The sequence below is a fragment of the Rhamphochromis longiceps genome, linkage group LG16, assembly GCF_057381845.1.
Source record: "Rhamphochromis longiceps isolate RC_006_pf linkage group LG16, R_longiceps_female_GT1.1, whole genome shotgun sequence".
Taxonomy (NCBI): Eukaryota; Metazoa; Chordata; class Actinopteri; order Cichliformes; family Cichlidae; genus Rhamphochromis; species Rhamphochromis longiceps.
This window is the reverse complement of record NC_140572.1, coordinates 28,944,473-28,967,715: the sequence shown is the minus strand read 5'-3', so window position 1 is coordinate 28,967,715 and position 23,243 is coordinate 28,944,473. Positions and strand designations below refer to the sequence as shown.

The window sequence follows — 23,243 nt, the reverse complement described above, 5'->3', positions numbered from 1 at the left end:
TGTGTCCGTGTGTGCTTATTTTTGTTCTGCGTTTCACTCTTTTTTTTTTTTCTTTTTTTTTTTTGTATCTCCTCCAGCGCGACTACAAATGTGAAAGAAATCACAGTTCATATCAAACACGAGGAAACACGCAGAGCGGCTCCAGCAGTGCTGACTGGTAACAGCGTGTGATTAAAAACATAAAAGTCTGCGCATACCACGCAGATGATTTGGTCTGGTGCTTCATGCTTACACTCTAACACACTAAACACTATGTTAAATAACTGTAGTTGGGCTGAAAATGGAAGAAAAATTACCATTCTAGGAAGCTACTAAATAAATAACGGTAAATGATACGTATCAGTTTTGTGGTAGATGTTCATTTTATAGCAGAAGCTGCTCTAAAGTGTGAGTGTGCAAAATCAATGTGTACTTCAGCTTCCATGTGGTGATTTAATGATTTTGGTAAACATATAATCCATAAAAGAAACATCTTTGCATCAGTCTTATTATGCAGTCGCCTTTTAAGAACAGGTTTTCCTCGTGTCCTCTTTATTACTTGTTGGTGTTTCTATATTAGAAGTGGAAAATGTCAGCAGTCAGATTGCTCCCATGTTGAACTCCCTGCATTTCTTATTTATCACGCAAGCACTTACACAAACACTCAGGCCCGATAGCCTGCACACTAAATCCATGTTTACTCTTGATTCTGACCCGCGCCGCTACTGCTGCAGAAATATTTCAGTGCAGACGGTTTGTAACCTACTTTAGATGTGTTTTTACACCAGGGAGGCAATGCCAGTTAATTTGCATAATTTATCATCACTTGCACAGAAGTCTGGCAGTGACAAAATACCTGGATTGTGGCGGTTTGTCACCGGAGGGCAACGGAGACGGGGCGCCTTCTTTTGCAGTGGTGTTTATGTTTGATTACTCACTAGCAAAATATTGTTAAGGCATTTAAATTTACTTGCCTTGTGAGAAAATACAGTTATACGAGTAGTGGAAGATTAGGTTATCTCGATGTAACATTTAGCGGTAGCAAGCTTGTCGAAAATGAGTAAAGCAGGCTAAAAAAATGCCTTTTACAGTGGGATAACTAAAGCTAGAGACTCGGGATTATCTGTTGAAGCCCTGCTGCAGTTGCTTACCAGTATATGAGTCAGAGGTGTGAAGATATCTCGTTTATCGAAGTTTTTCATGGTAAATTTCTGAAGAAACTACTTAAGGTGAATAAAAATGTCCAGACATGGTTTGTGGTGTGGATTATTGGATACCAGCAGGATCAAGTTATCCTCTTATGTTTAGTTCATTAAGGAATCAATACAATAAGGATGCTTTTAAATCAGAGTGGGTAGTGACATTAAAACAAGTTTCTGATTACACCTCATTTTCTTATTTATGGTGAGGTACCAATGTGATGAATGACAGCCTCTGCATAAATTATAGAACATTTAGGCAAGGTCTTCAATTGGGAGATTACCCATGCAGCTTAGATTATTCAGATCAGGTCAGAATCCAGCAGTAACGGGCAGATGTCTTGGTGCTGAGTATGTTGTGAATATTGCAGAGTTTTGTGAATGACTTGTATCTGCATTTGGGTGCTTTTGGATCTGTTGGTTATCTATTTATTTCTTTTCTTTGTTTCCTTTCTGATGCATAAAATGAAGTCCTGCCTTATGCATGGCTTCTCTTTTACCCCACAATGGATCTAATGAGAATGAGGGGGAAAAAAAATTAAAAGGCAGAAAAGAAAAAATGCATTATAATTAATTTAAGAGCTTCAACAAAATGATTATTGGTTACACCCCAGTGTGAAAAACCTAAAGCTATTCAGTTTAAAGAAAACCAGCAAATATTCACACTTGTTTCTGTAACTACTGAAAATTTTGGCTTGATTGCTTTAAAATATGTCAGTGAATAGCTGTTAAATCTAAATATATTAGAATGCAATACATTAAACTGAATAATCCATGTGAGCATGAAAAATAGCTGCATTGCTGCACCTTTTAAGAATCAATAATGAAGCAGAAAGGTTATAAATCAGAGTATATTACATTAAAAAGTCTTTTTCATGTGTGTCTGCTTATTTGTAGATCCTCCATTTATCCCTGCTCTTTTACCCTTAATAACAGACAGAAATGAATAAAATAGGCTACACTGATTGCTTTTCCACCGAAAAAGCAACAAGTATGTTCCACTGATGCAACAGGTTATCACCCACTTACTCCTCAGAGCTGCTGCTGCTGTAGATGTAAATGAATCATGTAGGCAAGTGCACTGATTGAAGATTCACTTGAACTGAAACACTTTATTCAAACATGCGAGCGCTCTCTGATTGATGTGTGACTGAAATGCTTCTTTTCCTTGCCTACGTGGGGTAGTTGATCCCCAAAACGACGGCTCCTGCACGTCGCCTCTGTGATCTTTCTGTTCATAAGTGATTAGTTGTATCATCGTTAACGACACTCAATTGGAATCACAAACGAGGACAAGATGCAGCGGAGAGGATTGTGGGAGGTTTGACCTGCTTTCTGCTCTCTTTATTAAAACAGCCTCGCCGGGGACCGCCGTCGTCTTCAAACGTCGGTGGGAATCTGTTAGTCGCGGCTGTTGTCAAAGTGACAGCTTTTTGAATGTTTGAAATAAATTCCCCAAAATGCTGCTAGCAAGGACTCTCCTTCGCTCTTAAAGGTGGTGAATTATTCATAGAGCCGCTCTAAGAGCTTGTGGTGTAACATGGAGTCACTGACTGCTGTGAAGCTGGCATGGCAACCACTTAAAATGGGGTCTTGCGCGAGCTCGGAGCTGTCAATCTCTCGCTTTATTCATTATGGAAGTCTGTCTGCTGTAAAGGGTCTGCATGTGTTAGTCCCAGTGGATCGAGCTGATCAGATGGGAGCAGCGTATTTTTAAAATGATGACTGTGTGAATTTTGATTTGATCACAGCTACTTTTTCTTTTTATGAATATCAGCACCCTATTACCAATATTATTTTTTCAGTAATACAAACAAGCAAATATGACCCATGGAGGAAAAGGGGAAATATATCATAAACAATGTTTAAATGCACACGGAGCTCCCATCTCTATAAAAAACAAATAAATAAAAAAATCAACAAAAGGCTGCCTGATTTGTGATGAAAAACTATCCTGATGCTTAATATTACACCTCTTAAATATTGGTTTATTAGTATTTGTATGTAGTATATGTAGTATTTGCCTCACAGAGCTGCTGGCATGGGTGTAGAGCAGTTTTGTGTAACAAGTCAGAACTTCCTGAATAGAAAGAAACTGCTCAGGTATACATTCACCAGCCACTTTATTAGGTACATTTTGCTGGTACCGGGTTGGATCGCTTTTTGCCTTTCGATTTATATAGTGCCAAATCACTACAGTAGTCACCTCAAGGCGCTTTATATTATTATGGTAAATATCCTACAATAATACAGAGAAAGCCCAAACAATCAAATGGGCTATGAGCAAGCAATTGGTGACAGTGGGAAAGAAAAACTTCCATTTGACAGGAAGAAGCCTCGGGCAGAACCAGGCTCTGAGAAAACTGTCCTAATTCTTCATGGCACAGATAACAGCAATGTGCTCAAAACATTCCTCAGAGATTTTAGCTGTGTTGATGTGACAGCATCACACAGTGGCTGCAGAGTTGTCGGCTGCACATCCACGAACCAACCTCCCCTTTCTGTCGCATCCCATAGGTGCTCTTTTGGATTGAGATCTGCTGACTGTTGAGGCTTAGTACAGTGGGCATGGTCAGCAACAGTACTCAGGTAGGCTTTGATATTTAAATGCTCAGTTGGTGCTAAGGAGCCCAACATGTGCTAAAAAAATATCCCCCACAACACCACCAGCCTGACGCCATATTTAGACTTCTAAAGGGAATCTTTGCAGAGCCTACGACTTAACGTACATAAGCAGCCAACGTCATTGCTGGCATTTATGCTGGTGCTGGTGCATTATGTGTTAACTACCATGTGGTAATGTCCCAGAGTTTTATATGCCCTCCCACAACACTGATAAGGATGAGCAGAAGGGGATGGATGGATGGATAATTAGTCCTTATATTGAGATGATAATTATTCTCTGAACTATTTAAAAAAACAAGTGGACAAATGTATAGGAGGAATTGACGGTACTGCCCTTATGGTACTTAGCATGAATCCCCCATCAGTTGATACGAGGCAGCATGCATTCATGCTTTCATGTTGTTTATGCCAAATTCTGACCCTCTCAGCCTCAGCTTCTTCTCAGCCTCAGCTTGAAGCCACTCAGTAGACATTTTCTCTTTTTTGGACTGTTTTGCGTAAACCCCTGAGACGGTTCTTTGGGAAAATCCAAGCAGATCAGCAGTTTGTGAATATTCATACCCAGAGGTGTGGACTCGAGTCACATGACTTGGACTCGAGTCAGACTCGAGTCATTAATTTTATGACTTTAGACTTGACTTGAAAAAATGTTCTAAGACTTGTGACTTGACTTGGACTTTTACACCAATGACTTGGGACTTGAATTGGACTTGAACCGGTTTACTTGAAAAGACTTGATATTTTACCCCAAATATAAAATTTAACATGCATATTATATAGAGATTGAAAATGTGACGTCATTCACGGGTAGAACCGCAGAGGATTCTGGGAACTCGTGGCAAGAAGTACTAGCGCACGCAGGTTTTCAATTAAAATCAGTTATACAGCGATAAAAAGAAACACAAAAATGTCAAGAAGCTGTTGTATTATTAACTGCAATAGCCGGTCGCATGACAGCCACGGGAAGCCGACGGGTAAAGAGATCGGTTGTTATCGGATTACGACGTTTAAGAGAAATTGTTCAAGCCATGTTTCCGAAGTGACAAACAGGCGACGGATGGCCTGGATTGCAGCCATTCAAAGATCAAATATAACGTCCCAGAACACTCCAGCTCACAGGTTAGTCTGCTCCAAGCATTTCCACAAAGGTCAGTCTGCTGTTGTAGTTAATACGTCATTTTCATAACATAATTGGTGATATAGGTTACAAGCAAGTCTGGCGCTGAACAGAAATTGACATTGACAAAAACATATACTTTTATTCACAGGATAAAACAGGTTTTTTGTATCACTAATTGCCCAGTACGATTACAGCATACAGTATTATTGTCACTGCTACATTTCTGTGATGCGTACCAGAAATTATTTCCACTACTAATTAATTACCGTTGAGCTCAAAGGTCCTATTAATAAACGGTTAAGGAATGTGTATTTATGAAGACGATTTGTGAGACTGGTAAACTTATGATACGTACGATGGTCTTTCGTTCTACACGGTGCATTTCAAGGTCCTGCACCCATCCGGCGGTAAACTGTACCTGGGCTTGTTGCAGTGACCGGAAGTTACTAAACTTCATGAGTGTATGCACTCACTCCAAGAACCGTATGCTTATAAATATGCATATAAATATGCTAGGATGAGATAGCTGACTTCATCTAACTAGCAAATGTTGTCCAGGCTACGTTGGTGATGCAGTTTTTTTTTAATGTGTATGATATTTTTGTCATGCGATTTTAAAGCCGGTCCTACAACCGCATCCAAGAATAACATGCAGCTTATCTCAGAACTGTCGGTGAAAATTATTCTTGGAGCTAGGTTTAATTGAGCTGCATTCTAAAGAGGTGCAATTTCACAATTTGTGTATATTTTCTAAGTTCACTATTTTGTCATGTGTTGAGAAAAACACAGATTTAAAAATTACATGGTCTAATATTTACATTTAGCATAACTGCAACATGCTTTTTTTCGTTTTTTTTAATGACTCGAAAGGACTTGAAATTCAAAGTTTCAGACTTGTGACTTGACTCGGACTTTTACACCAGTGACTTGAGACTCGACTCTGACTTGCCTGACATTACTTGAGACTTGTAAGTAAGTAAGTAAGTAAAATTTATTTATATAGCACTTTTTTAAGACAAAACGCTGTTACAAAGTGCTTCACAAGAAAACATGTCAAACAAACAATATAGCAACATAAAGAAAGTATAAAAGCATATCATCAAAAAAAAAAAAAAAAAAAAAAAAAAAAAAAAAAAAAAAAAGCAATAGTACAATATAAATATAAAATAAAACAACATGTTACGCATTAACATTTCCCAAATGCCTGTCTAAACAGATGAGTTTTAAGCTGTTTTTTGAAAGAAGCCATCGTGTCGATGGTGCGTAGTGGGGGGGGTAAACCATTCCACAGTATAGGAGCCAGGGTTTGAAATGCGTGATCCCCCTTTGTTTTCAGACGAGTCCGTGGGATAGATAGACGACCGCTATCAGTGGATCTAAGAGTTCGCTTTGGAGAATAGGGCTGGAGAAGCTCCGAGATATAGATGGGGGCCCCACCTTGTAGAGACATAAACGTAAAGGTGAGGATTTTGAACTTATATCTATACTCAACCGGAAGCCAATGCAGGGATTTTAGTATAGGAGTGACTTGAGACTTGAGGATAAAGACTTGAGACTTACTTGAGACTTGCAAAACAATGACTTGGTCCCACCTCTGTTCATACCAGACCATTTGGCACCAACGAGCGTGCCATATTCAAAGTCACTTAAATCACTTTTCTTCTCCTTTCTGATGCTCAGTTTGAATTTCAGCAGGTCACCGTGTCTACACGCCTAAATACACAGACTTCCTGCCGTGTGATTGCTGATTGGATATTTGGTTTAAAACCTAATTGCAACGTGCTCAGTGAGTACCTGCCAAGAAAATGAACATAGACCTGGTCAGGAAGAGGCTCAGATTTATCCAAGCTGCTAAAAAGTTTATTTCCACAATCCTGTGTTCTACATCACAATTAAAGCAGTATAAATGAATTTTATGCGTTATGATTTATACATTATTAAAAATGTTCAGAGGTCAAGATTCATTCAGAGGCTTTATTACCAGCAGGTCCACTGTATAGATCGGATTTGCAGAACAACATTATTTTCTGTTGCATCCTGACTGACTCCTTTAATTAAGTTAACGCTGCTGTGCCACATGCGTAAATGAGCACATCACTCTCAATTTAAAGGTCTTATTGTTTCTGCTGCTGGGTGATCCTTCGGGAAATTTTTACACGTGGCCAGCTGTGGGCAACCGACAGGAAGTCACTGAGTTCAATGCTCCTACAAAATCCCAGCTGAGTTTCAGTGATCCCTCAATTAACATCATTTCAAGATTAAAGGACGTAACTGTCTTCAATTTTCTTTATGAATCAAGCAGCAACCTGAAATTGAGCCAGGTTAAGAGCACATTTACAGGATAGTGAAAAAAGCAATTTCTCATTTGGAAACTGACGAGGTTGTTTTAATTGACACGTGTCCCTGCCACGGGCCTCACCTCGAGTAACAGCAGCCACTGAATGGGACCTTTGTACTGTGTTTGCGCTTTTGGTTCCTTTTTGGAGCATTTTAATGCAATTTTAATGCAATTTTATGACATGGCTTCCTGTGTAGCACAGCAAGCCGAAGAAGTCAGTGCTCCAGTTTTGGTGATTGAAATATTAGTACTTAATTAGTCGGTTACTTAGAAGTAATTAGGAGATTTGTGCTTTTATGTGTTGCACCTCCAATTGATGACCTAACGCTTGACCCTCTCGTCTAAATATGGCGAATTCTGGCTTTAAAAATGTATCTCAGCAGCCAAAATGCTAATGTAGAAGTTTGAAAATGCAGTGCCCAGAAACCGTAGACTGTATATAAATGATGACTGTAGCCACCATGACATCACTCTCTGTTTTTAGCTCTTTAAAACCAGATGCCTCGAACACAGGGCAGATCTGACTGAAACTGTGGAACCAAGGCTAATGCTTTGTTAATCATATGTCAATAACTGATGATTATACCTTTGTTTATCCATCTTAGTGGATAATAATGACCATAATTTACAAAATAAACATCATCTTGTATTTAGTGTGACTTCAAAGCATCAACAGAGCCCATAAATTGGTCAGAAAAGCATTTACTGAGGTCACAGGTCCAAGGAGCCGTGAGGAGTCCCTCTCTGCGGGAGATTAAAAGAATCCAGCTTAAAGGCATTTATCCAATGGATTCAGTATTTAGACAGATCCATCTTTTAGATAAAGCCTATAATCTTCATGGAAACTGCTCAGCTCATAACTATACTTTCATGGCTTGTATGCATCAATTAAAGTTCAGGTGTGTTTGTACAAAGACTGTCCTGAGAGGTTGGCAAATAATCAATGAAAGCTTCTTTAAGGGGTTTATAAGGTGGGCATATTTCATTTTCTACTGTTCTAGGAGAGCATGACCCCCTCCCAAAATGCATGATTGTATGATACCTGTAAAGGCACAAAGGTGAGATTTATAATAAAAGCCACTCTGACATTAAAATCCACCCTATTTTTTTATACCTTTTTTAAAAACTCTCAATGCTCCGTTTTGCCCAAGAGGTTTTAAGGTGAGAAACCGACTCATTTATGCCAGACCGGTCCACTCGTAATTAAATGGCCCAGCACTCCTCTGTGTATTTACGGCACTTCAAAGCCTACTTGTTGCATATGGATGCTGCTAATCAATTTTAAAATCAAAACGAGTGGGTTGAGTAGAAGTGCAAACGTCAGAAAATCACTTCAAAGTTAACGAATGGAATCATTAAATTTCTTTAATGAAGCAGCCTCTGGGCTTGGCAGATATGAGCTTTAATGGGAAATTATATTTGGAGATCCAATCAGTGACTTTGCCCCCGTCATGTCCTTACCCACCCCCCACCCTAGCAAACTCATTGCTTGCTCATTATGTTTAGACTAGCCTGCCACAGCTGTTGTATATGTATGTGTGCACACAGTGTGTTCATGTCTATTTCCCTTTGTCTGTTGTATTTAGTAGCTGATAAAGTAAACTCCCAAGTATAAAAATTTGATGTCTAAAAGCTAGATGCATAAACTTCATTCAAGTTTCCAGACCTAAACAAAAACATCAAAATGATTAAACTTTAATCCCACGCATTTTTGTTGTATGAATTTTTAATATTAATCAAACTCAATTATTCCACATAAAGTCAACCAATTTTTTAAATATATACAATAGCTTAGGTGTGTTTTAAGAAGCTGTACAAAATATAGCCTTAATAATATTAATATTTTCGGTGTTAAAACCTTCAGAGTACAAAGGGGTGAATCAAAATTCATGTTATTGTTTGAGCATTTATGAGTCGTCAGAATGCTTTAAGTACGGGAGCTGCCTACATGATATTTTCATATTTCAAGATCTATTTTATTCACAATTCACTGCGGGGGGGTTTTTCTATAACTCTTCCATAACAAGCTACATTATTATCATGATATATCATAGCTTCAGTAGGAAGAAGCTTCACAAATGTAATGTAAGATTAACATTGTAACGTTGTAACGTTAAAGTAAGAGAAATAAGTATTGGTGCCCTGGATGTTTGATCCATTTTTCTCATAACTCACTTGAAGAACTTTAAAGAGAGTATTCATTGTATACTTTTAAGGGTCAAATTACCATGTGGGGTAGGTCAAAATAAGTTATAATATAGCAAAGGTTTCCAGTTCAGTGTCAACTATATGCTTTGTCAAAGAGGAAAGTCTTAAGCTTGTTCTTAAAAGTAGAGACAGCTTCTGTCCAGCCTGGGAACTGGTTCCACAGACTCACAGTTGTCTAACATAGCAGTAATAAAGGCACGAACTAGTGTTTTAGCATCACTCTGAGGTTTCTAATTTTGGAGATGTTGCGCAAATGGAAAAAACCAGTCTGACATATTTGTTTAGTATGCGCATTGAAAAGCACATCCTGGTCAACAACAGACTCCCAAGATTCCTCACAGTGTTCACAGTGTTACTGCAGGCCAAGCTAACAGAGTACCAGAGTAAGCATCTAGTTACACAACATATTTATAAGATTTTTAAAGCCGAGTACAATAACCTCAGTTTCATCTCAATTTAGAAACAGAAAATAAAAGTCATCCAGGTCTTTAAGGCATTCCTGTAGTTTAAATAATTGGTGTGTTTTATCTGACTCCATGGATTTCACATATTCATTAGTGTAGTTCTGACATATCACATGGATCAACCAAGAAGTAGTACCATCCATCCATTTTTGTCACTGATCTGGGTGCATATTTTGGTTGTAGCGGTCTAAACAGAGACACTGAAGTGTTCCTGAGCCAGCTGACAAATGTAATCTCTGCAGCATGTTCTGAGTGTATCCGGGGATCTCTTCCCAGTTTGATATGAAACGCCTCACCTAAAAGGATTCCTGAAGGCATCCTCGTCAGATCCCCAAACCACCTCAACTGGCTTCTTTTCATCAGTTGTTTGTACTCATGATGTCATTCTTTTGGTCACTGCCCACAGCTCGTGGTCAGGGTAAGGCTGGGAATGCAGATCAAACAGCAAATCAGCAGCTTTTTCCTCAATATTCTCTCTTACAAAAAATAGTCTGGAAACAAATGCTAATATATATATTTCTTATCTTTTGCCTTTTGAACACATAGAGAGGCCTGGAGAAGCATTTACTGTTTAAATAACAATACTTTGGTCAGAGTTAATAGGGTTTCACCACTTCGGTGGCGCTGTCAAGGTTCTCCAACAAAGGCCAAAGCAGCAGTCATTATGTGCAGAGCTGTGACTTTTTATAGCCCCATATTATTAACTCATCACATATAAACCATCATCAAGTGTGAAGTCATGAGGTTAATCATATAATAATGAACATTTCTCAAACACCAAAAAGGCTTCACAACAAAGCACCTGGAAAAAAATATCCCTACATCAGTAACTACGGCCCTGAAAGTAACCAGAGTACAATAATTTACAAATACTTTCAGGTGCATGCATTTATTGATGATGGAGTCAAGAAGTATACAAAATCTATTTGGATGCAAAAAATGAAGAAGTAAGCCACAATTAACTGAGTAAAATAAGTAAGGAAGTGGATGTTTCAGCATCGAAATGATCCTGAAGCAAAGCGAGACCTGCTGAAAAAAACTGATAAGGAGAAATCAAAGTCTAAATCTCTCCAAAGACCAGTGATGTCAGCGTGTTGATGCCCCGGAGAGGATGATCTGAAAGCTTTGCTCAAATGCTGAGCAAAGATTTCACCTACTGCAGAAACGGACTCATTAAATACATATAAAAGCTCCATTGCAATTCTTTAAGATCCAAGATCTGAAAAACTTGATACAAAACCTTGACGTTTAATGAAGCCACTGTCCAGACATATTACTCTATATTGATAATATATTTATTTTTATGGAATATCTTAAATATCTTACCTACAATGACATTGAAGTTTGGCCTAAATGCACAAACACCTTTTTGGATTTCAGTAAAGTGTCCAGGTTTAGCGATATTTTGCATATCATATAGCTGCTATAGTAAATTTATTTGTAACACTTAAATGAGAGTAACACTTCTATATGATGATAGTAATATTTCTGGAAACGTTTGAGTTTTGGATCTCTGTTAACTGCAGTGCTTTTCTTTATTGTGCAGTGTTTTTTGTATTTTTTTTTAAGCATTGATTTGCTTGTGTGTCTTTTTTTCCCAAGCTACAGTGCTCTGCTTTACGTACATACACTTGTACTGATGAAATTAAGAGAGAGACTAAAGTAGGATGAATTATGATACAGTTTGCATTGTTCTTCATGATGTTACTCTCCAGTTTTTAGAACAAACATATTTTCCTGCATCTCAACTATATAAAAGAAACTGTGCTGCTACATGTTTTTTATTTTTATTTTTATTTTTTTACAACTCCCATGTCTGCACTGCTTTCCACTGCACTATATTGTGGCTCTGACTGCGGCACTTTTAGATGGTATTTTTTGTTATTATAATATCAATCATGCTTAACTGTCCAAAAAACTGAACACAGTCACTTTGCTATACATACAATACAATTTAAAAGCAACCCAAAGCAATAGATCTGTCACTACTGCTACTTGGAAAATCATGGAGGCTGTAATAGTGCAGAGTGCAGAGCTGGGTTAGGCCACACGTTTTCACTGACACTGAAAAAGAAAAACAAAAAAACAAAACGCTCATAATAACCTTTCAACAAATTTTTTATTCAGATGGCATGAGAGGGAATCAGACAGCTACACTGGCTTTAGCTAATCTAGTCTGTGACAAGAGACTTCGGCTAATCAAAACCCTTTTAGGTTATCTGTATGAAAAGGAACGGTCTACACAGAAGGTAAGACTTTGCAGAGGACTTGAACCTGGGATAACAGGGTTGGAGTCTTGTGCAAAGCCAAAACTGAGGATTGCCTAATGCTTGCTTTACAGCATAGCTCTTTGTGCACCTTCCCAAAAACAAAAGTACAAGTCACAAAGACATAGACCTCAACAAATGTGACTGGTATGTTTGGAAGTTATATAGAAGGACTGGTACGGTGTCTGCGCTAAACACCAAACAGACTGAGACTCGACAACAAGATAAAAGGAACATGGAGAAAGCGTGATAACTGAAACAAGGAATATAATACGCACAATAGGGTTGGGCGATATGTAAAAATTTTCCAACCGGGAATCGTCAGTCGAACAATGTGTGATATATTCGCGCATGTGCAGACTTTTTGATGGGCGGGGCAATGTAATCATGGGCGGGGCAATGTAATCATGCATTTTTTTTCTTACGTATTCTTTTTTTTCCTGACTTGTATTTTCCTCCGTTTTAAATAATTTCCCCCAGGGATCAATAAAGTATTCTGATTCTGATTCTGATGCATGGACTGATTTGCGCGTTTACAACACAGAAGAAGTACAAACGGGGACGAACTAATTAAAAATAAATAAATAAATAAAAAAACGCTATCAGCATTAATGCAGCTTAAACGCGGTCATCACAATTAAGATTTTTAACAGTCTCAACCCATCTGGAGCGCAGAATGAACAAAATTTGGACAAACTGCTGAAATGTGTTGACAGAGAAGCCAAGAAAGGGCCATTTTTGTACATTTCTGTCTACTGCGGCTTTAATTGAACCATTTCCAGTTGAGATCTGATCTGCTGCTGCACTACATCACCCCTGTGTTTACGTCTTCTTAGTTCATGATTGTAAATGAAGTGGGTAAAACGTTAGTTACGTGTTATAAGGAAATCCAGCACACGAAGGTATAAAAGTAAGCAGTGCACAAGTCTAGAAGAAATCAGCTGATTTTCACATGACCATACATCGATTGTAGATTCACACCTTATACTTCCATCTCCACTTCATCTTATCACCTACAGCTGGCTCTAGAAAACCATGTGTATGCGCGTGTGTGCGTTCTCACTGCGCCATCTGTCTTTATGAACATCAGTTTGTGTGTGAAATTATTCAAATTGTGCTTTTTTTCTGAATACTCGTGTGCCTACAAACGGTTCCTGAGAGCAAAAACTAGTGTAAACCCATGAAGATCACAGTTGGCAATATATCCAGGAGGTCACCGGGCTTCAATCCCATCCCAGCTGAGGTCGGAGGAAAGAATGCTGTTTTTGAGCAGAAATGAAATTATAATAATAAAACAGAACCGGGGTCACCTGAAGAGCCTGGAGCACAGTAACAAAAGCTGCTTATGCAATGGGTTAGATCTTGTGTTTGTAAGAGCAAAATCTTTTTGTAGCTGCCGAATGAAGCTTGAGGTCAATAAACGTTGAAAAAAAAAAAAAATTAAATGGATGCGCTGTTAGGCGAGAAGAGAAAGCATCCGTGCCTGATGAATTTCTTTGACGTATTTATTGCTCTGATTCTATATGCAGGCTTTCTGCATGTTAGTGAAACAGATGAGAACAGATGGAGAGACGGTGTTGGTGGATGAAGGTCTAGTGGGCGGAAAGCTGTTTGTTGTTTTAACATTAGGAAGGTCACAGCTTTGAGGAAAGGGCCTCGGAGCAGATGGAGGTAAGAGATGAGCATGAGGGGGTGGACGAGTGACCTCCTCGCGCTTGTGTCTCTCTTCCTCTGCCGTCTTCACTCGGACACTTTTCGCTTCTCTGCTCTTACAGAATTAGCTAAATGTAATGGCATTAAATGTATTTACACATCTGGATTATAGCTGATACAGGTCTTGACTTCTCCGTGGCCTATTTATTTTCTTTTTTCCGTCATTTATTAGTAATTATTCAGCTGTTTAATGCTTTAGTTGTTGAATCAGACATGGCCTCGTATTCTTAAAAGCTTTGCTCAGATCTCAATAAATTTTAAATTATCATGCCGCTCTTTAATCAGCTAATTTACTTAATCTCCTGGCTTCTTTTGTATTAAGTGGTGCTAATATTATGAATAGATTGAACTGCAGTAAATGGGTGGGCTTTTTATTAAGAGGGAAAATATGCCAATGTTCTTGGCACTTTGCATTTTTGTCTGCTCGCCTAAATCACTGTGGGCACCACCACTGTGTACAGTAATTGTTAGCTCTGCTGTTCTGTGATAAAATGATTGGTGGTCATAAAAATATTACCCTTGAACAATTGCCTCGCTGGAGCTTCTTTTGTCAGCTTTCTTTTGTCTTGGTTGCACTTTCAAACGTGAGGACATATTGAAGAAGTCTGTTTGATTAATAACGATTGGGCGCCTTGGAAAAAGCAAACCCTGAAGACCGCTGAATATATTGAAATGTGCTGCAATTAGAGTCAGCGTGTGCGCTGATGGTCTTTGTTCCCAATCTGTTATCTGGCAGAGCTTCATCTGTGAGAAGAGAAAATGTATTTTGAATAGATCTGTATGAAATAAAAGAACAAGGGTGCGTGAAGCAGTGGGCTAAAAGCAGAGGGAGGGATTTTCTTTGGGGGGGGGAACACATTGTCTGATATAAATTTCCAGTTCGAGTGTTTGTCTTCAAACAAAGAGATAAAAATGCAAAATAAAAATGGAAGAAAGGGTCCTTGAATTTGGTAAAGCTGTTATAAAAGAAAAAAAAAATCATTAACAGAAAAAGTGCTGCTTTTAAAAGCCAGCCTGATTGAAGACATGACCGGGCTGTGATGCAGATGTGCTCAGCGGACGTCAGCTCTGATGTGGAAACACCTGAAGCGCTTTCTATTTTTATTGTAATAATTATGCAACTTACGATGTATTTGGCCTTTTTAAGCTGCAGGAACTCGGCACCCAACACAATATGTCTTTGGATGACATCACTGTCAGCGGCTGCGCGCATACCTTTTCCTTTTGGGGATCGGACTGTGCCGTCTGTATTCAGGATGGTGTTGTAAGTCGGCGTTAGGTTATCTTTGTTAAATTCAGGCCTCTGTAATTTATAGTATGACATGATGGGCAGGCAGAGAGGAAGTGCGAGTGTTACGCAACAATGTGGGAGACGAGTGATTCCAGCTAAAACCTGAAAAAGAGTGAAGTGCATCTGGACATTTCTGTCTCTGCCACTGTTTTCTTCACCTGTAAGAGACGCTGAACCGGAAAAGCGCTTTACTGGTCTTGAGTGCACTTTGCAGAGTGAGACTGCGACCTTGAATATATAGAAAGAGTAAGGAGGAGTCCAGCAGCATGTGGTATGACCCCCCACAGAGCCCCGATGGCAACATCAGTGAGTCAGTCTGGGATTACATAAAGAGGCAGGAGGCTCTTAAAAAGAAAAGTTTTTTTAGTTTCCTGGACTTTATCTGAAGCCAGTTGATTTAAAGTCTCACTTTCAACTCTTTGAACACTGTAAAACACAGCAGAAAGTTACAAAAGTACAGTTTACTCAACTCAGTCTGAGAAAGTGTCTTGATGTAATCTTAAATATCCAGCTAAGGAAATCCATAAAAGCTGAGATGTTTCTCCCACTGAAAACGCTACGCCCAGACGAACAGAATCAACTTCTTGGGATCAGTCCGAGATTGTCCTTATCCCCCCAAAAACACCACCAAATTCTTATTTTAACCAACAGTGTAATGCTTTAAAATGAACCACCCTCTAGTGATGATGTGGAAAAAGTCACTGGTGGAATCACCATCTATAGTAGGGTGGGCGATAAAGCCTCAAAATTATTTTATGATTATTACATTTGCGATATATAAATTATACTGAAAATCATTTTATCTGTGACTGCAGTTCGCAGGCAGCAGCAAAATTAAATAAAGGCCATTTTCCACCCTTCTTTTCCAATCAGCTGTTGTCAGTGATGACACACTGCCTCAAAGTGTGAATCTACTGCCACAAGCTCCCAAGACCAAGCATTATAGTGCAGTAGCAGTGACACAGCGTTTGTCGAATGTAAGCACTCTGGTTTTATCTGGTGTAAAATTATAAAATAACTGCTGAACACTTTAGTTTAACAGTAACTAAAGTAACATTACAGAAGCTGAACAGTAATGTCATTAATAAAACTGAAAAATATCTTTTTCACTGGGTTTTTGCATGTTGGGTGGAGCTTTTTAATTTTTACCACTGTGTAACCACATCAGTAACTTTTGTCCTTCCTGTCGTATGGACTCGTATTTCCTCCTCGCAGCCATTATACCCCTGTTGCCAACTGTAATCTTTCTGGGTTTACGTTAGTTTTAGCTCTCAGAGCAGTTGATAGCTGTAGTTGTCTTTGGTGTTGCAGTTTTCTCCTGTGCAGTACCATCTAATCTCATAGAGTCATGCATGTACCTTTCCGTTCTGCCACCTGAGCTACAATAAGTCTATGTCATGGTTGTGTCTGTGGGTTAAATGAATCTAATGTACAGGATCACGCAGGTGGTCTCAGAATCTCATCTCTGCTTTTCACGGATGATGTGGTTCTGTTGGCGTCATCGGGTAGTGGCCTCCAGCTCGCACTGGAACGGTTCGCAGCCATGGTTCTCAGCCAGAAAAGGGTGATCCACTCTGGGTCGGGGACGAGTTCCTGCCCCAAGTGGAGGAGTTTAAGTATCTTGGGGTCTTGTTCACGAGTGACTGGAGAAGGGAGCCGGAGATCGACAGACGAATTGGTGCTGTGGCTGCAGTGATGCGGACGCTGCACCGGTCCATTGTGATGAAGAGAGAGATGAGCGTAAAAGCGAAGCTCTCGATTTACCGGTCGATCTACATCCCTGCCCTCACCTATGGTCACTAGTAGTGACCGAAAGAACAGGATAGTGGATACAAGCCATGGAAATGAGCTTCCTCCGAAGGGTGGCTGGAGACCCCTTAAGAGAGAGGGTGACAAGTTCAGACATCTGGGAGGGACTCAGAGTAGAGCCACTGCTGCTCCATATCAAAAGGAGCCAGTTGAGGTGGTTCGGGCATCTGACAAGGATGCCTCCTGGGCGAGGTGTTCCTGGCATGTCCCACCGGGAGGAGGGCCCGGGGCATGCTGAAGAGATTAAATCTCTCAGCTGGCCTGGGAACGCCTTGGTGTTTTCCCGGACAAGCTGGGTGAAGTGGCTGAGGAGAGGGAGGTCTGGGCTTCTCTGCTACCCCCACGACCTGGGCCCGGATAAGCGGAAGAAGATGGATGGATGGAGGATCATGCAATGCTGCTGATGTCCAATTGCTCACAAAGATCAAATACAAATAAGGGAGATGGGAGTCATGTGCAAAATCAAACTAAAGCGGAAGAAGACTAAAAACCCACCTCACATTGGGCTGTCTGATTCAGGCTTCTGTTCTAAACCAGTGTTGGTAAGCTTAAATTATAAATCCAAACCTGATAACAGGACTGCCACAGCCAGTCAGCACACGCTCAGGATGAATCAGAGAGGAGAGGGCTGATTGATTAGTTTTTGCTAGCATACAGAGGCATGCACAGCCTGATTCTGAAAACATCACACGATTTTACCCTTGGAGATTCTTTAGCCATCTTCTGTGTTAGACAATGTTGATTTAAAAAAACAAAACAAGTCATCCGACAATAACGATCACAATTTCAGCTGCGTTATTCAAGCATCCTCACCTGGAGATTTGCTTCATTCACATGTGTTTTATTCCTCAGGAATCCTAATATGGAAAAGGAAAATAAAAAGCATGACAAAGAGAGAATCTGTTCACGTCGGTGTGGTTGTGTTATGTTATATTCATGATTTCATTGATATGGTTGAGTAACAGCCATGACATTTCTGTATCACTGAAGAGTAATGAGGCCCTGTGAATGATATGTGCGTGGGAGAATTAAAATATCGATCGTCTGTTGAAGGTGTGGACCACAATATTCATGTAGTGCTTGAGTTTTATAGTAAAGCCGTTGTGCAGGAGTCTGCAGCTCGTCTCAAGTGTTCCTCCCACACAGACGCCTGAAGCTACATTTGATGTGGTCAGTCATCATCCCATGCTGGTCCTCTCGCTCTCTCTCTGCTGTTCATGCTGTTCATGTTTACAAAGGCGCTTCTCTGCTACAATCAGTGTCCTTTCGGGCCTCGGAAAGAGGAAACTGGAAGACTTGAATGGCAGGAGGAAAACAATCCGCTTGTCCTTGAATCTGTTTGACCGCAACTACTTCATAACGGGGATGAAGGCGAAGGATGCTCAGCGGCGCGGTGCTTGTGTGCACACGTTTCTCATGTGTGGGTGTGTTTTTAGGCGTGTTGCTCTGGCACTCACTGGCCAATAATTGCACATAATTGCATCCATTAGTGGGGGAAAAAAAGATGAACATTAGTGAGAAATCTCTGACACCTTAGTGTTTGTCCCCTCAAGATTTAAAAAACGGACTCTTGGCGGGCAGTTGATGAAATGTTGTGTGACACATAATGTCAGGTGGTGGTGTGATGGTTACTGTGGCGTTGCATCTGCTTTTTGTTCAGCTTTGGTCATCACTGAATACGTAAACATATATACATACATGCATGCATACATGCAGTCACTTATCTTGCAGACAAGGGCTCCATTGTTGAATATAAAAAAGGTTTTTGTTTTTTTTCTTTCTTTTTAAACACAAGCGAGCTGCAGCACTGAGTGACATGTTCAGCCTCTGTGATCTACAAAGTGCAAATTTATCCACTGCTTATAATAGTCCCCAACAAATTCACTGTTTCCACCTGTTTTCCCTGTTTTCTAAAATGGAAACGACACGACTAAACAAAATGTAAATAATTAAAGGACTGCTTTTTAATCAGAGTGTAGCATCAAGTAATTTAAACTTCTTGAATATTGATCTGGTCAGTTACGTAACAGAGGAGGTTGTTAATCAGTTTCAGCTGATTTGCTGGTAATTAAATTGGCAACAATGAGACAACCCCCAAAACACTTCTAAAGGTTGAGGCCACAGACTGATTAGTTTTTCCACTCTGGTTTTGCATTTGGCTTGGGTCAGTGTCAGTACTGGTAGCATGAGACAATACCTCTCCCAGCACAGTCTCAAGAGCGAGTAGGAGCTCTCAGGAGAACATTACCTTGCCTGTAACATCATTCAGCATGACCGGTTTGGTAGCAGGTCAAGAGTGATTTGGGGAGGGATGTCCATGGAGGGATGCACAGACCTTTACAGGCTAGGCAGTGGCACCCTGACTGCTATTGGTCGAAATCCTTGGATGCACTGTCATACCCTGGGTTTTCTCCCGGTGCACAACGACGTCCGGCCTTATATGGCGAGAGTATCCAGGCAGTTCATAGAGAAGGAATTGATACCTCTGACTGGCCCCCATGCTCACCTGACCTAAATCCAAAAGAACACCTCTGGGACATCAGGTTTCAGTCCATGTTTTGCTTTCTGCCACGTGTCCATTTCTCTTTAGAAGGAAGCAGGTTTCCTGGATCACAAAGGAAGCGATTACGTTGTTCTTTGAGAGACGCCTGTCCAACATTGTCATGGACTTATGGCTCAGGTAAAATAAATAACTCAATACAATAATAATAACTTGATGTGGAGAAAAGAAAAGCCTAACAGAATAAAAATATCTGAACACAAACCACAAGAAACACTTGCTGCTGTGTGTTTGCGGCTCTTGTGTTCTGTGCACCACTCTTTGTCGTCTTATTAGCATTAACACACAACCCTGCAAACATGAACAGTGACCAGAGGTCATTAATTGCCTCAACAGTCTAAGTCACGGTGGCAAATTGGCAGCCGCACTCAACGTCACCTTCAGACAAGCAGACAAGAAAACACTGGAGTTCAGATGATAACGTAACAGTAACAATGAAGGACCAACAAAACATAAATGCAATAACTGTCATAGCATCTTAAATTAACAGATTAACATCAACATGAACAGTCCCATGAGTCTTTGCACTAGTCACCCCTCACCCCTCAAGGACCCCTCAAGGCTGCTACAAGATAATAAATTAATTAATTTTGATATTAAATGGTATTAATGTCATTCCAGATATGCTGTTGGAATGATCATAAGCATTGTTTATGCACAAATGCGCACATGTATACAAACTATGAATGAGGCTCACTATCTTCAGTTGCGTTCATGCACAGTGAGAGGTGGAGGCATGCAGTCTCACGCCTGTTATACGGTTCTGCACTCATGTCTATTTGCCTACGCAGAGCCCACACAGAAGGGTATGAAACCTAAGTAGGTGCGCTTGCGTGCAGGCCTCCAAAGACCCAACAGATCAGTATCAACATGGATGACATTGTGTGTAGATCAAACGCTGATTGAAAAGTGAGCCAGAACAGGAAGGGCAGCGACGACATCAGGGATCATCAAAAACAGCAGAGATAGTGGCTCCAATAGATAGTTTTCACTTTTTTTGTACAATCCTATCTGAACCACAATTATATTTGCCTTGTTTCATTGTTTCTTGCACTTTCATAATTAAAACTTAGCACTGAGGTTTCCCTCAGAAGGGTTGAGCTTCATATTAAATGATTCAATAGCTGTTACTTTGCCACAGCGCTACAGTTTATATCAGCAATAAATGAACTTCTAGAGTTTCTTATTTAATATCCTGTTAAAACTAATGGATATGGACAGTACAGTGTATATATTTGTTAGTGTATGTGGGGTTTTTTTTTTTTATTCAGTATATAAAATCCTAAAATTTTCAGGCAGCCTAGATTAAAATGTAATTGTGCTTTCATTATGGGTTAGTAGAGCATATGCATGTGCTTTTATGGGCCAACATGCAGAGACATATTTTTTACGTTATTTAGTCATTTGGGAGAAGATCGGTAAAACAATAACTGCCTCGCAAGCTATGATATGCACCCTTGTAATAATCTGGACAGGATGCTGCATCTGGGCTAACGCAGATGAGGGAACAAAAGAAGCCGACTGACAGGAGATCCTGCTGCACCTCCGTCATCAGAAACTGACGTTTCTTTGGATGACGTCCAAGAGGGAAAGACGTCTATGCCGGGGACCGTTTCTTTGCATTATGCCCCCGTTTCAAGTAGGAGGGACTGAAACAAAAAGGAAAAATGTACAGGGTGCAGATGGATATGAGAGGGTTGGTGTGTAGCCATCAAGGATTTACAGGATTTACCACCTCAAAAATAAGAAGAGCCTGTTAAAATAAGTTTGACAGCTTGTCTCGCCACTGCACAGGTCACTCAGGCCTATCAGGCTATTCATTATGAATGCCTCGCCAACTATTTGCTGGCCTCTGCAGCTCCCTGTAGACTCGCTCTTTCTGTTTACCCTTAGAGCATCTTCGTCTTTCTGCTGGTTTTGTTAAATGATGAGTGTAAAATGTAGTGGCTTTTTGGACCTTTTTGCGCGTCCGGCTACAAACGATGCCAACAATGCACAATAGCGAGAGCCGCTGCCAATCTGACGCCAACGCTCACCAACTGGACTCCGGCATTTCCTGAACGTTCAGGAAAAAAAGAAAACAGAAAACTGCTCCCGATAATGATTGGAGAGGAGCAGAAGAGGCATCAAACGGTTCAGCAACAAGGTTGTGGGTTGGGCAGTTGGATAATTGGCTAAAGCACCTAATGAAAGAACAGCTTGAAAATAAATCTAACAAAAGAAAAACCTTTGTGCAGGGTGAATGACAAACGGCAGGAAATGTCAAGCTGCGAGTTCTGGCTGGACTATAAGTATGTTCACTTGATGCTTTATGCTAGTTGAAATGTGTGAAAGTGAAACTCTCTGGATGTGATCAAATAAAAGTCCCTTGCATCTAAACGTACGCATAAAGATACAGCAGCTTGTCCGTTTCCAGTCTTATGAGCGAATCCAGTAATTATGCAGTTTGGTGCACTTGTTTAAAAGAGACAGCTACACTTGATAAACGAGCTACGTAGTTTATTCAGTGCACTCAGCTATTTGTAGCGCTCCACTGACAGCAATTACGGCTACGAGCATGTTTGAGGCTCCTTCTAGCAGCAGCAGCGCACACCTGGCTTTTGAAGCACTTGTGCTCGTTGCGTATTGTCTCCTGCTGTGACAGATTGGATTGGAAAGTGTTGGTAAATTGCGGTCTGTGTCTAAACTGATGTGCAGCTGGGTTCAGGTGCTTTGTGGCGATAGAAGACATTCAGAGGTGTATCACAAATCTCAGAAAGTGTATTTTGGGAGAAATTAACGTAATGCGCTCCCAAAAAAAAGAGTCTGACTAACTTTAATGCTGATGATTGAATTTTGAACAGATTACAGCAAGTATATCTAAACGTTTTAACTGCCCTCTCCAACTGTTTCCTGTACTCTCCCTGTGAGAGGTGCTGAAACGAGTATAAAGAGATGCAAAATGACCACAACAAGTATCTTTTTTTAAAAATTGTGTTTTGTGTCTCCTTGTTAAAGCCATGGGTTTGGCTCTTATGTTGGAAAAGCTCCTAATCGGTCCAGGTTGGGCCCTACTCGAGTCTCAATGGTACCACCGACGAATGCACACTGACGTTTTTAGAAACACAGTGAGCTTTAGTTTCTGAAAACCAGGGGGCACCACAGCCCCCACATTAAATGACCTTCAATGAGGAATCCTCAAAAAGCTTTTATGCACGGGGGTAGTGAGAGTGGGCGTGCAGGCTGGTTGTTTTTGTTGCTTGAAAATGCAGGTAAACACTCAGTGTGAATAATTGTGAATCTTCAGAGTAGAAAAGGACGTGGTGTGGAGCAAAAAGGTGTGATCTGCTGTCATCATAGACTGTCACATCCGTGTAACGGCCTTTAATTATCGCGTTCAATTTCACTGTCGCAGTCTCCCTCATCATCATCATCTTCATCTGCCCTTTCCATTTATCCCCCACTCAAGACTTCATCTTCTGCTGTCTGCTGTCAGTCACGTTGAGAGAGTTCAATGTAGCCTTTTACATATGGCACAGTCTCGTCCCTTAGCTTTACTCTGTACAAGATCCAGCTTTAACAATCATCTACAAGGCTACATGATGTGACTATTTAGGAGTGAGGTTAATAATAACTAATGATTAAATGCAGAGTGGACAAACACATGCATAAACACTCAGTGCAACATTAA

The 23,243-nt window shown here is 40.2% G+C and overlaps 1 protein-coding gene across 1 annotated transcript in view; it reads left to right on the top strand.

Annotated features, from left to right (window-relative positions):
• Nucleotides 1-23,243, top strand: part of LOC146651344 (general transcription factor IIF subunit 2-like) — a 66,851-nt gene that overhangs the window by 36,405 nt on the left and 7,203 nt on the right. The gene's annotated exons all lie outside the window — the stretch shown is intronic.